General features: G+C 35.7%; 1 protein-coding gene and 1 long non-coding RNA gene across 6 annotated transcripts in view; one reads left to right on the top strand and one right to left on the bottom strand.

Annotated features, from left to right (window-relative positions):
* The window catches only part of MGAT4C (MGAT4 family member C), a 344696-nt gene that overhangs the window by 205252 nt on the left and 123719 nt on the right, over positions 1 to 15725 (top strand). The gene's annotated exons all lie outside the window — the stretch shown is intronic.
* LOC108492304 lies at positions 306 to 13051 on the bottom strand. 5 transcript variants are annotated; one of them, XR_001873072.1, is made up of 7 exons: positions 13000 to 13051; positions 11861 to 11967; positions 7604 to 7681; positions 6750 to 6903; positions 6159 to 6251; positions 1932 to 1975; positions 1367 to 1432 (listed from the first exon to the last, which is right to left on the bottom strand). It is a non-coding gene; the product is annotated as an uncharacterized LOC108492304 (long non-coding RNA). The 5 variants fall into 5 exon arrangements; XR_001873069.1 differs by lacking the exons at positions 1367 to 1432; positions 11861 to 11967 and adding an exon at positions 306 to 498 and having other exon boundaries at positions 12837 to 13045; XR_001873068.1 differs by lacking the exon at positions 11861 to 11967 and having other exon boundaries at positions 12837 to 13045.

The raw sequence follows: 15725 nt of genomic DNA, 5'->3' as shown, positions 1-15725 counted from the left end.
AAAAAAAAAAAAAAAAAAAAAAAAAAAAAAAAAAAAAAAAAAAAAAAAAAAGAAAAAGAAAGAAAGAAAAAAATGAAAGGGGAAAAAAAAAGGGAGACAAAAAGAAAGAGGAAAAAAATTAGAAAGACCCCACCTGTGTGTGTATATCTAATGATCAGAGACACCTTTCAGTCGGCGGCCGGCAGTTTAGGGTTAAGGGCCGGTCCAGGTGAGGGAAGCCAATGAGCGCCCGCCCGGGGCTGTGCCTGACATCATCCCGCCGGGGAGCGCCCAGCTCGGCCGGGGCAGCGCCTGCCGCCGCCCAGCCCGCCGTGATGGATGTTTACAGCTCCTCCGTGAAAGCCAATTATCTCTCTTTTGTATGAGGCCCAGGGATCTCTCAGGCTGCCTGTTCGCTCACGGCACTGCTGGATCGAGCTGAAGCAATTGTTTTCCCCGTGTCTGGTAAGAGTCTGGTCTGGTTTGCCTTCTCTTCAGAATGAAGGTGATGCGCCTAACCTGGGAGGGGAATTGTTTTCATAGTTCAGAGGTTTATATACCTATAATATGTAAAAAGCAGCTTTTTACTGTCAAAAAGGAAATCCTTTAGAAAGGGAATGGTTTTAAAGGAAAAATAAGTCTGTGTCTGGCAAACTCTACTTTACAATATGGAAATAAATAGCTTGCATGTTTATGCTGCTCTTCAGGTGAACTAAAGAGTTATTAGGCTGACAAGACCATCTCACAGAACCGTCATTTGATACCTGTGTTTTCCTTCCTTTTCCTTTAACACCTGTGTTTTTCCTTTGAAATCTAGCTTTTGTTGATGAACAAAGAAATGGGGAGATTTAAGAGGAGGAAATTTAATATTGTAACAACTTTAAAAAATGTCTGGAATAGTTTTGCAGATATAAATCAAAACCCGTGAATAATAATACCAAGATGTTAAAGTTCCCAGTTCTGGAATTAGTTACAGTTACTTTGTTTTGCTAATTTTTGTGATTAAAGTGCTACGAAACTGAGCCAAAGATTCAAAGTGTTCAATATACAATATGCTGGTAGCAGAACACCCAACAGAGTTTTTTGTTTGTTTGTATGTTTTTCCCACTTAGTTCTGTAGCTTGTCTTAAAAAATGTCTCATTCTAGAGAGGTAGGTATATGAGTATAGACATAGAGGCTGAAGAACAAGTGTTTATATCTCTTGCATTATTAGCAGCTTTGTGGTTTGCACAGAGAGAGGAGGGAGAGGGAAAGGATTCTGTCTATGTAACTTCCTAATTTTGTAACAGAATAAGTACATTTTAAAGCTTCTGAGCCAATGTGGATTTAAGAGATTAGAAGTGACACTGACATTGACAAATCAGATGCAATAAAGAATTTAATTGACTGAAGGAGTTCAGGGGCTGCTGTATGAAGAATCCAATAACCAGTTTAACTAGTCAAGTAGTGTACCTAATAGGAAATAATAAATAACAAGTTCCAGTTAATTTAAAAGCTTGATGACATTTACTTTATAGTGATTAGAATTCACTAGGCCACTTAAGAACTCTCTGTATTTATTTCAGTAATCCATGATTATACAATCCATGATTATACAATACAAAGTTTTGAATAATGACATATGCAGTGAGTATTACAAGTGCTTGTAAAATTGAGATATATTGTCATTCAATCCAGCTATGATTAGCTCTGCTCTAATCACTGTCAGAAGAGTAATAGTTATTTTCATCTCAAACACCACTTAAGACAGTAGGGCTTCTCAGCTGTATTACACTTCTCTTTACTAGTTCAGTCCTGTCTATGCAGCTCTTGGTATTTACCATTGTTAATTCACCTCTGTATAACAATGTGCCAAACAATCCCAAGCTTCTTTTTAATGATATATCTATAATATGGATGGGGTTAGAAGAACACATTTTTTTAAAGTGAAGCATTTATTATGCTTTGTTACCTTTTTGCTAGCAAATTCCAGTTCAAAGGTGAGATGACCATGACCTGTAAGGAAGAGGAGTATTTAACATTTTACTACCTTACCCTTCTTGCTTAATCATTATTGAACTCAAGTTTATTTTATGCTAACCTTGAAGCTATGCCTTCAATACTTTTTAATTTAAAAAAAAAAGTGTTTTCACTTCTCCCTCAGTGTTACATACCTACACACTGCATAGGTCCATCCCATTTATCTGCTTTTTTACTAAGCTTCGTGTCAAATCTCACACTATTTCTGTTCCTACTCAGTTTAACCAAAATTCAAATATAAATAAGTTACTGTTGTTTCTTCTAAAATACAGGATGATGCATATAATATAGATGTAACGTTCATTTGTTACATGCTCACAATGTTCTCATCTGAAGAATTCAAAGAGTGTTTTTAATAAATGTGTCCCTTTATGTACCAATGCATGTTGCTTTATTAGATAGTAATCAGGGACCTAAGCAAGCCAAGGAAACTTAATGATATGATAATCCAAACAGATAGCAATCAACTTCTTATAGGAAATGAGACCTTCTACTTCAGTTTTAACCTTTCAAAAGGAAAAAAATAATTTCTGGTAGACCATTTTACAGGGAAAATATGGGTGGGTTTTTTTCTTATTTTCAATCCGAAACTAAATTTGAGAGAAAAATATAAAGAAAAACATATCTTTTTGTATAAACTAGTGTTGTGATCTATGTTTTTTTTTCTTTAAAATAATAAAGATAACTATGATAATGCTAGCACAAGGACTGCATAGCAGGATTGACTATTGGTCTGGAAAAGAGTCCCTCTTGTCCTGTACTTGATCATACTCCATAAAGTCCATATTCCATCAATGATCCACCATAGTAAAGGTAGAATTAGTGTGAGGTTGCTTGATTGTATGCATAGGTCATTTCATTTGTCTGACTTTCTATGAATGAGTCAACTTGTACATTTTCACAATAATATCAGGTAATAACGCTTACAATGAAGATTTGAGTCATTCCTCCTACGCAAGTTATTCAGTTTTCTTGTCAGATAATTTTGAGCAAAATGACAAAAGGAATTTTTTTTTTTACAAAAATTCAATGCATTTAGTATTTCTTAAAGAAAAAATAAATGTCAGCTAGACAGAAATATGACAATAACATCAATTGCTGAAAAAGTATCCATATCACCAGTAGTAAAAACTCAAACTAAAAACAATTCTTCTTCCTCTATAATTGGCAAAGGAATATTATCTTTAGAAAATTAAAGTAGTATTGTATCAGTGCATTTTCTTTTGTATCCAGCTTCAGGAAGTACAGGAGACAGAGGAGTTCTTTCATATTGGAAGCTTTGGTCCATGGGTCAGGTTTTTGTTTTATCTAAAACAGATTACAAGGAGACTCCTCTCGGATGTTCCAAATTATAAAAACTGCCTTAAAACCTTGTGCTGCAACCATCCTCGTTGTTAATCACTGAGGTCCTTTACATGTTAGGGTGCCAGGTGAGACTCAAGAGTCTGTTTTGTTCCCTTAACTTTTCTCTCCTTATATTCCATTACCCAAGCTGAAAAAAAAAACTATCCTTTTCACCAAGTAATGATGAGGAGATTACAGAGAGTATTTCTACTGTGGGAAAAGTGAGATGCAGATCTGCATTTGTCCCTCAAACTCATGGTTTTCCTTTGGAAAGAAATCCAGATGGACTGATGTGGAGAACGCACCTTGGAGTTCTCCAATAGGATACCCATCTGAATGATGAAAGGACCAGTAATGTAAATTATGCATTTGTCAGATAGTACAGACAATGACAACTTTTTTGGTTTTCTGTTTCATTTTGAATCTTAAATGAAGTCCAGTGAATGTCCTGGAACCCTATAAAGATTGTACTAAAAGATGACCATGGTCAAGGACTTATAACTCAGATTTTGAAGTCTTTTTGCAACTTCAGTCTAGATATTTTCCCTACATATAGCATGGTGCTTTTTGTTTCCATAATTGTGTATTTCCATGCAGGAGTGTGACACTGGGAATCGGTAGAGTCATTCCTACATGGTTTAGTGAGGGTGATATCAGTTTTGGCTAACTTTAGCCAGGAGGGTTCCTCTTATAATCCGTGGAGAGAAAGAGGTATCTCTGAAAAAGAATTCATCTCATCATTAAGATATCTGTTTTGGATAGATGAGCTGAATTGCTCTCTGGAGGGGGAAAATTCACTCCATATAGACAACCTCTTTGAATACTTTCAATTATGTGTTGAACTTCCTGGCTTTTAAATATTGTCTAATTAAGATCTCATATTTCTGAGTATCAGTGAATCCCACAAGTAGCATAAATAATAAACAAACAATAATTATATTCATTATTTGCTGTACGCTTGAGTCAGTTATGATTTCTGCAATTGACGGAATCTGGACTTCATCTCTGCAGTGGCAAGGGTGTTGATGACAGCATTTGGTGCAAGACTTTGAGGTTCCACAGGTATTTGTTGGCAGTCTGGTCCACTGGTATTTGCAGGAAATGTAAAAGTTTGGGAAATGCATATCCATGTCTGACAACAGGAGGAAACATGTTCCATCTTTTACATTCATTCAAACATTGTCTGTCATGCTTAAGATTCTTCTTATTCCTGTCTATGACCATTTGTTTACTTGTTGTCAGAATCATTGGAGACTCTATCTATTGCTCGTGTGCACTGCATATATTCAAAGTATTACAAATTGGCTAAATTTGTTTGATTTTTTTTTTTTCCTCCCTAAAAGACACAGATATCACACGTTTTTTTTTTTTTCCTGACAGTCTTCAAGTCACTGCATTAACATTAGGAACTCCTCAGACATTCAGAGTAGTGAGCATGGACAAAGAAGTGTCAGTTGTCTAGTCTCATTCTTGGACAACAATATCAGGTGCCTAGAATCTATAACTTCAGAACAAATGGTCATTGTCCATGATAAACAGGATCATCCTTCCAGTTGTCTGATCATCCTTTTTGGATCAGCTTCTATGCAGGAGTTCTTAAGCAATCTTTTAAACAATGTGATCCTTTACTCTGCCCCAATGCATAAAACCACCTGGATTATGTAATTCAAGAGATCCTTCGTCAGGCTGGTGATTTTGGTTGAAATATTTTGTTGCACTTTAAAAATACAGGCATGTAAAATAGTAAGAATATATCAATAAAACTCACATCATTCCTTATAAATCCAGACATGGAGGTGGGAATTACTGTTTACAATATATTGATATTTTGCTTATTAACTATCAGAATGAATCTCTTCATAAACTTTGGATTTTAGGATCTCGACTTTCTTAGAATGTTAACTGATTGAGAAGTGAAGGATTATAATGGATAAACAAAAGGTGGAAGTGTACTTTCAGCAGAGAAAAATTAGAAAAAAATGTAAAATTTTCTCCTATCTCTGGTTTATAAATTTAAAAAATAAATATCGTGGTCAGAATTTCAAAGAGTAAGAAGATTTACTGTTTCCTGAATGAAGCATAATCTAAATAATCTATTACAATCTATCATCCTGGAATAATACTACATTATCACTTGCAAATGAGAAGTATGGCTTTCATAGTTGCCAAGCTGTACTTATCCACATTTGATGATCCCCATTAATTTTTAACAATTGTCCTGTCACCAGACCGGTGAGCTGTAGAAAATCCTGTGGAGATGTCACATTCCTTGATGATTGCAGTTAATGTTGCTGCCCCTCTGAATCAGCATGAAATGTAGACATTTTTATGACTGAATCTGCAATTTGGGATTTGATCATGCTATTTATAGTATTGTTAATGGTCTGTAGCACTGACAAGGGGTGTGTTGAAGTAATTCTCTAAGTCACCCTTGTTTTCAGTTGTAAAGACAGAACAGGCATACATCTGGATTCTACATTTCAGTAACTGGACAGAAAATAACAGCACAAGGAGGTCATGACTTTCACTGCTGAAAGATTTTAATAGGTTTGTTTTTTGGTTTTTTTTTTAAATGTCTGTGGATTTTTTTTAACAAATATTCTTTTTAAGAAAAAGGAGCAACTTATTTTGATCTAGCTTCTAGAAAGCCAGTTGCAGTCACATAGTAAAATGAAAGTAAGCTTAGTGACATCTCAAGAAAATAAAGTTGAACTAAAAAACCAGCTGTACATGGGTTTTAAACTTACTATGTTTACTATATTAGCAAAATGAAATTTTCACTTTTTATGAAAGTACTTCAGAAATACTTACTTACTTCTGAAAAAGAATGGTTTACTTCCAAGTCCTCATTTTGTTTCTAAACACAATTCCTAAAATGTGTAGTATCTGGTCTGTTTTAATTTTGAACCTGAAAGAAAGGTTACACACTATGAAAACCAATATCTGGGAAGAATTCTTCTCAAGTTAATAACATTAGAATACTTAGGAGATTGCCTGATTTTTATCCCTCTCTGAAAGTGTATCTGAATCTGATCATACCCAATAGCTCCAAAATTATCAAGAACCGTATTTAATGCCAAAGTTCTCATTATTGCTGCTGTAGCCAATGTGTAAAGAAGAGTAGGAATTATAGTATCTTGCTTCATTATTTCACCTTAAAATTCTCATAGAACCATGGGGAGGGGAAAAAACAACAGCAACAGCCAAGTATATTAATGATCCCTGGAAACAGTGCTTGATTTCCTATGGGTTTGTGTCCCTTAATTAATTAACCACTTTAGTGATTTATACTAAGATTTCTTTTTATCTTTCCATATGCTTGTTAAAATTAAGCCATCCTCCCTGCAGGACTAGCAAGTACTGGCTTGTGCCAACTCATTAGAATGAAGCACTATCACTAGCATACCGGGAGAACTGTGTTTTCTCACTTCCTCTCAGCATCCTCCAGCACAGAGCACAGGAAGTAAGAGATGGGTATACTCTGAACTGCTTTAATTGGCATAGAGAATTGTCCTCTAGATGTCTAAATTTGGTGTCCGCTACTACATTCAAAAGTTGTTCTGTGGGGAAGAAGATTACATCTGTTTTTACAAGAAAACAGGGTAGTTGTGTTTAAATGTATGGAAACGAGTACTGTATCACTAAAGCTCTGAGAACTTTCATTTACTGAGCAAATCCCTGGAAAATGGATGTGTCCTCTTCCATAGGGGTGCTGGAAAGCAGCTGGAAATTTGCAAGTTTTAGAAGAGCAGTATAGAATGAACCACAGAAGTATTACTTTTTATGGACACTGTATTATGAGGACACAATCTGTAAAATATGTCCAGAAACATGCTAAGCATTTAATCTGTATGCTATTATATCTTTTGAGGTTTTACAGTTAGTCTCTCTTATATACTAATTTAGCTTGCATGACTATGATTTAGTAAGACATTGAAGTAAGGTCTCTATCAAATCCTTTTTTATAGGTTCTTGGAAGTAGTAGTAATACATTGAAATCTTTCCAGAACAAGTAAAACTTCTGAAGGCTGTAGTTATCTAAAAAGGTTAATTTCTTTTTTTGGTGTAGCCAAAAATTTCTAAAACGTAAATGTTTCATTCCCAGTTGGGTAATTGATTCTCCCTGGTATCTGAGAGAGACCTTTAGGTTGTTTCCTAATTAGAAGTACAGAAGAGAATAAGCAGACCCAAATCCTCATAGGGCTTGTTAACATCCTTCCTGTGACAGACAGAGAGAGGAGGTATCTCTTTCTTGCACACCTGCAGTGAATTCCCTCTTGGGCCTCACAGTGTTCCACACTGGCACTACAGTAGGCTCTGAACTGCAGGAGAGCTACACTAAAAGAAATAGTTACACTGGCTTTGCTAAGAGTTTCAGAAATTCGGGAGTCACAAAGGACTGTGATAGACAGTTATAATATCATTTATATGAACAACCATACTTAATAATACAGATAATAGGAGATAATTGACTAGGTTGCACCTGCTTCATGCCTTCAGATACATTCAGAGACTAGAAATCCATGCATTTGTACTGGAATCACTCTTCCTTTCAGGACAGCCTTACTCATTTTCAGTCATTTGTTTGAATTAGAAAGCTTAATTTTAATGTGGTTTTTTATTTGTTTTTTTTTTTTTTTTCTTGGTGAGGTGTTTGTTTGGGGTTTTTTTTGTTGTTGTTTTTTTTTTCATTAAGCATTCCATTAATTAATTGTTTTGGTTTTTTTTTCCCTTGGTCACATGTAGTATGCTCTATAGTACATCCCAGGGACCATACCGCATTTGAAGTAAAAGCTTTAACGCAACTCTCTTCCTGTATTTAAACAAGATGACAGGAATCTTGAAATTGAATTGCATATCAAACACTTGAGTTCTAGGCAGTCTTCAGTCTAAAGGAGTCTCTATTGTTGTATTTACAGAATCATATCACAGACAGTGGCATAGGGCTTTTCTCACCCAGCCAGTGGAATCTGAGACACCGTGCAACCATAGTAATACATGAATAGAGGTGTGCTTGTTATGTAAGAAATCAAGTAGCATTATAGTTGTTTGAATTGTCTGAATGAGAAATGCTGGATTATTTTTAGATTTTATTCAGGAAGTGTTTAGTACAAAACATGCAGACAATCCAGAGTTGGCTGCAGAACCAGGAAAATACATTCCAAAGAACATACTGCATAGAAGATGCATTCCCTGGTGCACACCATAGGCTTTGTGTGTACGTTATGGCCATGATCTCTTTTCGCTTTGGGATGAAAACCCTAGACCTCTGCATCACTCATTACCCACTGAAGGAAAGATCATGTGCCCCACTGTGCACTCCAATGGCTATTCAGATCTGGATGACTGGGGACTGATGCAAAGCACAGACTGCCCCACAGCTAGATGTGGTATTGTTTGTAGATAGTCTGATGTGGCTCTGTGCTCAGCACATGAACTTCCTTAACAATCACTCAAAGACACTTACAGATAAGTCATATAACATAGACAATCTTCATTGCTTACTAATCACCTGTATTTTTTGTAGTCTAATACTGAAACTTACTGACTAAAATAAACAGCCTGATTTTGACCTTCTGCACTATGAGAAATGTTACTCAGAGAACATATTAATCTTCCTCATTCTTTCAGTATTTTGATGTCAGTTTTAAAGTCTTTGCTTAAATCATAAAAAGATAGTTTTAGTAGTTTATTTGGTGGTAAGTTCTCCCACACTGTTCTGTCTTCCTTACCTGTATGCCTACTTTACCACTCTTTAGATCTTAAAATCAATGAATAAAGTTATTCTATGAAGGACAGAATAAATGAAGAGAGTTTGAAGATATTTGATGTGGTGTCTTTCCCTTAATAAAGATTTATGATTACACTACTCATCTGCAGACTGGGGTAGGCACAAGCTTTTGGCACACGGGAAAGACCATTGGTTCTTATACATATCCTTAAGCAATTATTGTTAGAGAAAAACCTTTAAGTTCTAGCTAAATGCAAAGATGTCCTAAAACATGTTTGTCTCTTTGGAAAGAATTGGTTGGTGATTTACTAATAGGAATGCTTTCTAAAGTGTTTATATTTCTGTGTAGTCAGGTTTTTGGGTACAAACAAATTTGTGCTGGGTTATGAGGCAAAAAAAGAATCTTTCTTTTTGCTTCACCTGACTTCACCTTTTTTGAAGGTATGGACTATGAAAAGCAACATACTCTTTCTACAATATGAAACCACTTTTGTTCTCAGACTAATGTTTCTCTGGCCAATGCCAGTGTATGCATTTCCTTAATATCTCTATCCTTGTATTTCTATGGCCAAAATTTGTCAGCCTAGAATTTCAGATTCTTGAGAGTTATAGAGGTCAACTTGACTTTTTTAACTCCCTGTTGATTTCCTGTACCCATTTTGTATTGACTAAAAGTCAATTCCAGCCTAAATTGCCAATTGTATTCTGCATAAAAAGAAGTGTGATCAGCAGGTTGAGGGAGGTGATTTTCCCCCCTCCATTGTGCTCTTGTGAGACTCCCACCTGGAGTACTAAATCCAGCTCTGGTGTCCCCAGAAGAAGGGAAGACATGGGCCTGCTAGAATGGGTCCAGAGAAGGGCCATGAAGATGATCAAAGGGCTGGAGTACCTCTTCTATGAAGAGAGGCTGGGAGAGCTGGAGTTGTTCAGCTTGAAGAAAAGAAAGCTCCAGGGAGAACTCATTGCAGCTTTCCAGTACATAAAGAGGGCTTATAAACATGATAGCAAGAATTTTACCAAGTAGTGATAGGACATGCGGTAACATTTGCAAACGGAAAGAGAATAGATTTAGATGGAACATGAGAAAATCCTTTACATTTACATTTACAGTGAGACACTGAAAGAGATTGCCCAGAGAAATTTTAGGTGCTCCACAGCCCTGGAAGTGTTCAGGGCCAGGTTGGATGGGGCTTTGATCAACCTGATCTATTGAATGATGTCTCTTCCTATGGCAGTGGATTTGAACTAAGTGATCTTTATAGGAGGGCTCTTTCAATCCAACTATTCAATGATTCTGTAATTCTCTTGAGAATTCATGGACTCCCTCAATGAAAGTCCATTGGATTAAGGGCATATACTCTGCGACTAATAGTTTTCAAATTACAGCTTTTAATGAGCCACCACCAACACACATGCAAGTGTTTCTTGGGTTTTTGTTGTTTTGTTTTTGTTGTTTGTTTTTTTTATAATTGTCTGTCATTCGACATTAATAAATTACTGCATGTATTTCTTCAAGATATTAAATTGATTTCAAAATGATGGTTACAATGTTTACCTGTCAGCAGAGCAGGAAGGACTATAAGGAGATCCTTGGCTACTGGTAAGGTAATACCCGGAGTACTGTGTCCAATTCTGTGTTCCCCAGTACAAGAGAGACATATTGGACAGAGTCAAATGAAGGGCCACAGGGATGATTAAGGGAATGGAGCATCTCGTCAATGAGGAAAGGCTGAAGAGTTAGGACTGTTCAGCCTGGAGAGAGAAGGCCTGAGGGGATCTCCAAAAGGTCTTTATACCTTCCCAGAAGGGAAAGTATAAAGAGGACAGAGAAAGGGTCTTTTTTTCAGTGGTGCCCAGTGACAGGACCAGAGGCAATGGCCACAAATCAAAACACACGAGGTTTCCTCTGAACATCAGGAAACATTTTTGTACTGTGAGGGTGATTGAACACTGCCAGTGAGCATTTATGAATCTCCTTTCTTGGAGATATTCAAACACCAGCTGGACATGATCCTGTCCAAAAAACTTCAAATGGTTCTGTTTGAACAGGGTAGTTGAACCTCCAGTTGTCCTTTCCAACCTCAATTCTTATCCAATTTTGTGATTCTTAATCTTTTGAGGACTCCTTAAGGCACTGATTGCTTTTTGCTTTGGGCACACCAATTAGAAAAATAATAAAAATTACTGACTGTGAAAAATTGAGGTGGGACTGACTAGATGCCCCAGTGTGTGTTGGGTCTACTTTATCCATTCTGTGCTTCTGTAATACTTAAGACTGATAGAATTTCGGGGCAATTTCTCAAAGCTACACAGCTTCAAGTATGTGGTTTGCCCCCTTCAGCTGTACAAAGCCCACTAATTTTGTGGACAGAAAGATTAGGATCTAATAATTGGTTGGTGGATCAGCGGCAGTATGTGAGAGGTGATGCTCTTTCCCTGATCATTTAGAACAGGGGTATGACGCACCCACTCAGTGCTTCTTTCGTGGCCTGGGTTTCCATGTGTCTAGATTTCATCGGGAAATGCATCCATATGCAGCCTGAAAGCATGATGTGACTTATTACTTACATTGACTAATTGAATCAATAATATTTTAGATTTGCTTATACACAACTGAACATTCTTCTCATGATCAGCAATCACTCAGAGCCAAGAAACCAGAAAAACATTTGTTTCATTCAGTACTTGTGCTCTGAGCAGCGCTGGGTAAGCCAAACCTTTGTCTTGCACAATGACTGACTGCAAATCACTCACATCAACTCTTCTTAAATATATGGTTCACCTACCCTTTTCTCATTTTCTTCATTTTCTAAAACCTCGCTTCTTTTGTAATAAAACCAATCCATTAAAATGCAGAAAACACTAAAAAGAATCCATTAAAATGCAGAAAACACTAAAAAGAATCCATTAAAATGCAGAAAACACTAAAAAAGAAAACAACAATGGTGTCATTTACTTTCTTAAAACCAACTCAATTTAAATATTAATGAGACTCTAACAGTAAATAGAAAATTGTATGTTTTATAATATAGAGATATTATGAATATGAGGTCTTGGAAAAACTTGCTTGAAAGAACTTGTTAAAAGAAAAAGAAAGTTGATGCTGTTACTGATACTTTTTTTTTTTTTCATTCTGATTTTATTTGGTGATTAGTGAGGTAATTCAGGCCAGAATTACCTCAGGAGATTTGTTTATGTTGCTTTCCAGTTTAGTGCCAGGTTGCAGAGGTGACAACTCTTCGGTGGCCCAGTAAGGACCAACTTTAGTAATATGGATATGTATTTCTTTAGCACTGCACTGTCTACTTTTACAACCTCAAGATTTGATAGGATTTATAAGGTATTAGATGAAATCTAAATTTCCAATTTCATCACAAGTATCATTACAATATAGCTTCAGGTTTACAAAAATAATTTGGTCATCTGAAAATACTGCCTATATAATACCAATTTTTGTGCTAATGTGAATTTCCAACTGTGTAAAGCAGAAGTGTAGGTAAATTCAATTTAACATGCCCAGAGGCACAAGCTTACATACTCCTTTCAGAAACTAATCAGTTGTTCATTCATGAATCTCATTTTCTTCAGTCGTATCTACATACTTTACACTTCAACCTTACACTGTCTTTACTTCCAAAATTCAGTATTCAGCTATGAACAGTGAAAAAGGTCTGATTGATATCCAAGATATCCCAAATAAGCTATTTGTAGTTCACTTCCTCCCTCAAAGAGAAGCTGTTTTCCAGAGAGAACAAGTATTACTTGTCTTCTTTTCTATGACGAATGCTCACTCTCTTCCACACCTAATAATTTTTGAACTTTTTACCAGATTTAACAGAGAAAGCCAAAGTTTAGATAAGAGCATTTCAAGATCTGTGAAAACTAATTGAGGAATGCAAAGATTCTGAAAGAAAGGCAGAAAAACCTCATTGTGTACTGACTGGCAGAACAGGGTGCACAACTAGCACATGCAAACTGGCTGGTGAGGTGGTACGCCTAAGGCTTCCATCTACCTCATGGCTAGCAATGATGTCGCAAATGTCCACTTATGTAGAGGTGACTTAGCAAAGAAAAGATGCACATCTGTAGGGAAGATTTTCATCAGTTTATTGCCAAGAACAAATTTTTCCTGCTAAGCATTCTTGCCAGTCTGTGATTATTCTAAGCATATTTCTTCTCAATTGCATTTCTTGACCAATGTTTTAATACTTCTCTTTCCTTCCTCCTCTTTATTCCCTCTGTCCTAACTTTGCCCTTTACCATTTTATCTACTACTTAGTCATATTTGTTCTTGTTCCTTCTCTCCTGGTGATGATATCTTCAATTTTTCTACTGGTTGTCAGCTTGCAGCATGTGGACCACAGGTTCAGAGATGTCAGAAAATGGTATGTGAGATGCTGAGTTGTTTTTTTAATCAGACACATTTACACACAGATTCAAGTAAAGAAGCAAACCAGAGAAGGTCTCACAATGTATTTGCCAGTGTGCATTGTATGCAGTTTTTAATTTTTTTTTATTCTTGCTGAATTCTCTTTGAGGATCCCGTTTGACCTGGAGTTACAGACACTATTTTTTTAATCTCATGTGCTAGCGCAGTTTTTCAGTGCACTAAACAAGTAGTCTGCTCTCACACTGTTGCAATCTAGAGTGTTCTAGATGAGTTTCTAACATTCCCTCTATGTTCCATCTACTAAAGAATATGTAATATGAGACAGTCACCTGTGGATCCTCTTCCAAAGTTTTAAACTTATAGGGCCTATGTTTTAATATTTGGATTGAAATTTTTTAATGATATTTGCTTCATCTGATTTTTTAATTATTTTTTATTTTAGTATTTCAGTTACATTGTGATGTTTACAGGCTAGGAGAAATCAGGTGTGTCTATGTAGTACTGTCTATACTATGCTATAAGCTAAGCAGAAGCTGTGTGGCTTTCTTGGTGCTGGGTAGTAATTTCTGTCATAAGGTAGTTACAATAGTCAAGACATAACCATCCCTGCATGGTCATATAATTTTTAATTGATTAAATAAGGTGGAAATTTTTCTTTCTTAAACTTTAACCTTTGTATCACAGCTAGTAGTATACAGCTACCCTGATTTGATAACAGAATTATAAACTCATCTATAATTCACTAGGGATTGAAAAACCTATTTCAGGAAAGCTCAAACCTCTCAAAATTCATTGCTATCACATTTCACAATTGGACCGAATTCTAAGACATTTGTAACACACTGTAAATAGTGAAGGGAAGTCTGGTCTCCTGCGCTCCAGAGTGACTCTTAAAAGTAATAAAGCTGAAAATTTTGTGAGCAAGAGTGCAATTTTTCCAACTGTCCCAGTGAATATGAACTTTTTTCTCTTGAAGGTTTAAGTACTGAGATATGACAAAAATGTGTACAAAGAAACACATTTCCATTTTTTAAACATAATATAGAACTGACTCCTGAATATTAGATTCATTATGTCAGCTAAATGAAAGCAGAATATGTATTCAATCAGTGTTGAAATATAAATAAGAGGCTATAAACTCTCTTTATTTGAGAGGGCAGATTTCATCCTCATCTCAGCGCAAGACAAAAATAAAACAGAACTTAGCAGTTGAAGTCAAATTCTGCTTCCATTGGAAATGAACTTCAGCACAGGATTATTTTTTTCTGTATAAGGCACTTTTTTGTATACAGAGAAATTCAAGAACATCTTTCTCTGACCTTTTCCACAGATTAAATGCAGTGAAATAAATTGTGGTATACAGGGTATTGACTGCAAGTTTAAATTCTTGAATCAACGGATTTTCCATTTAGTAGTATGAAAGTATGCTTTCTGACTGAAGTTGCAACTAGCGTATTTTTGTTATATTTCTCACTGAGTGCTGCAAGTGTTTTTGAGATTAATCATTAAATTTTTATGAGTTGGAGGATATCCTAGTACAAATATTATAAATTGTGTAGATGATAAGGACATTCTTTTAAGGAACTTTTAATTTAGAGTGTCCTTTTGCAAGAAAATTATTTTTAAATATATCAGTTGGAGGTTTTCATTGAATTAGAAATACAGGAATAATTGCCTATACTGCTCATGTAGCTAGTATCGCATTAGCTACCATATTTCCGTTGACTTAAACTAAATTTAGGAGTTGGGCTGTTCAGTTTGGCATTATCTATGAACTTATTTAATCTAGAATTGAGTTTGAGTGTAGCAATCCTTTATGTTCTTCTTTTCCTTTGCTGAGTGTGGGTCACTTCAGTATCTGTTTTGGTTTCCATATATTCTTACTGTCAGATACAGCATACAAGAAAAAAAAAAAGAATGCCTCAGAAGCGCTTAATGAGATTGTATGGTCTTTCACCATCTACACATACATACAGAAGAAGAGTTTCCTTCTGTCTAAATAAAAATAATTTTAAAATAGATTTGTCATTCTGTTACTAGGTAAAAAAAGGACATTAACTGTTTTGGAAACATGGACATATTTGTCTAATATCTGACAAACATCAGAGAGCAAATTTCTGGTATGGACACTTGATCCTGTGCAGAACTGATATTTCAGATGGTAATGGCTTCTGTAACATCACTTTTTTTTTTCTTCTAAAACATAAATATATAACTGGCGAATAAAAATAGCACAGTAATTAATACTGAAAAGAATGACA

This window comes from Lepidothrix coronata, unplaced genomic scaffold, assembly GCF_001604755.1.
Source record: "Lepidothrix coronata isolate B3197 unplaced genomic scaffold, Lepidothrix_coronata-1.0 Scaffold9, whole genome shotgun sequence".
NCBI lineage: Eukaryota > Metazoa > Chordata > Aves > Passeriformes > Pipridae > Lepidothrix > Lepidothrix coronata.
The sequence above is the reverse complement of the archived record's forward strand: the minus strand, read 5'-3'. Positions and strand labels throughout refer to the sequence as shown.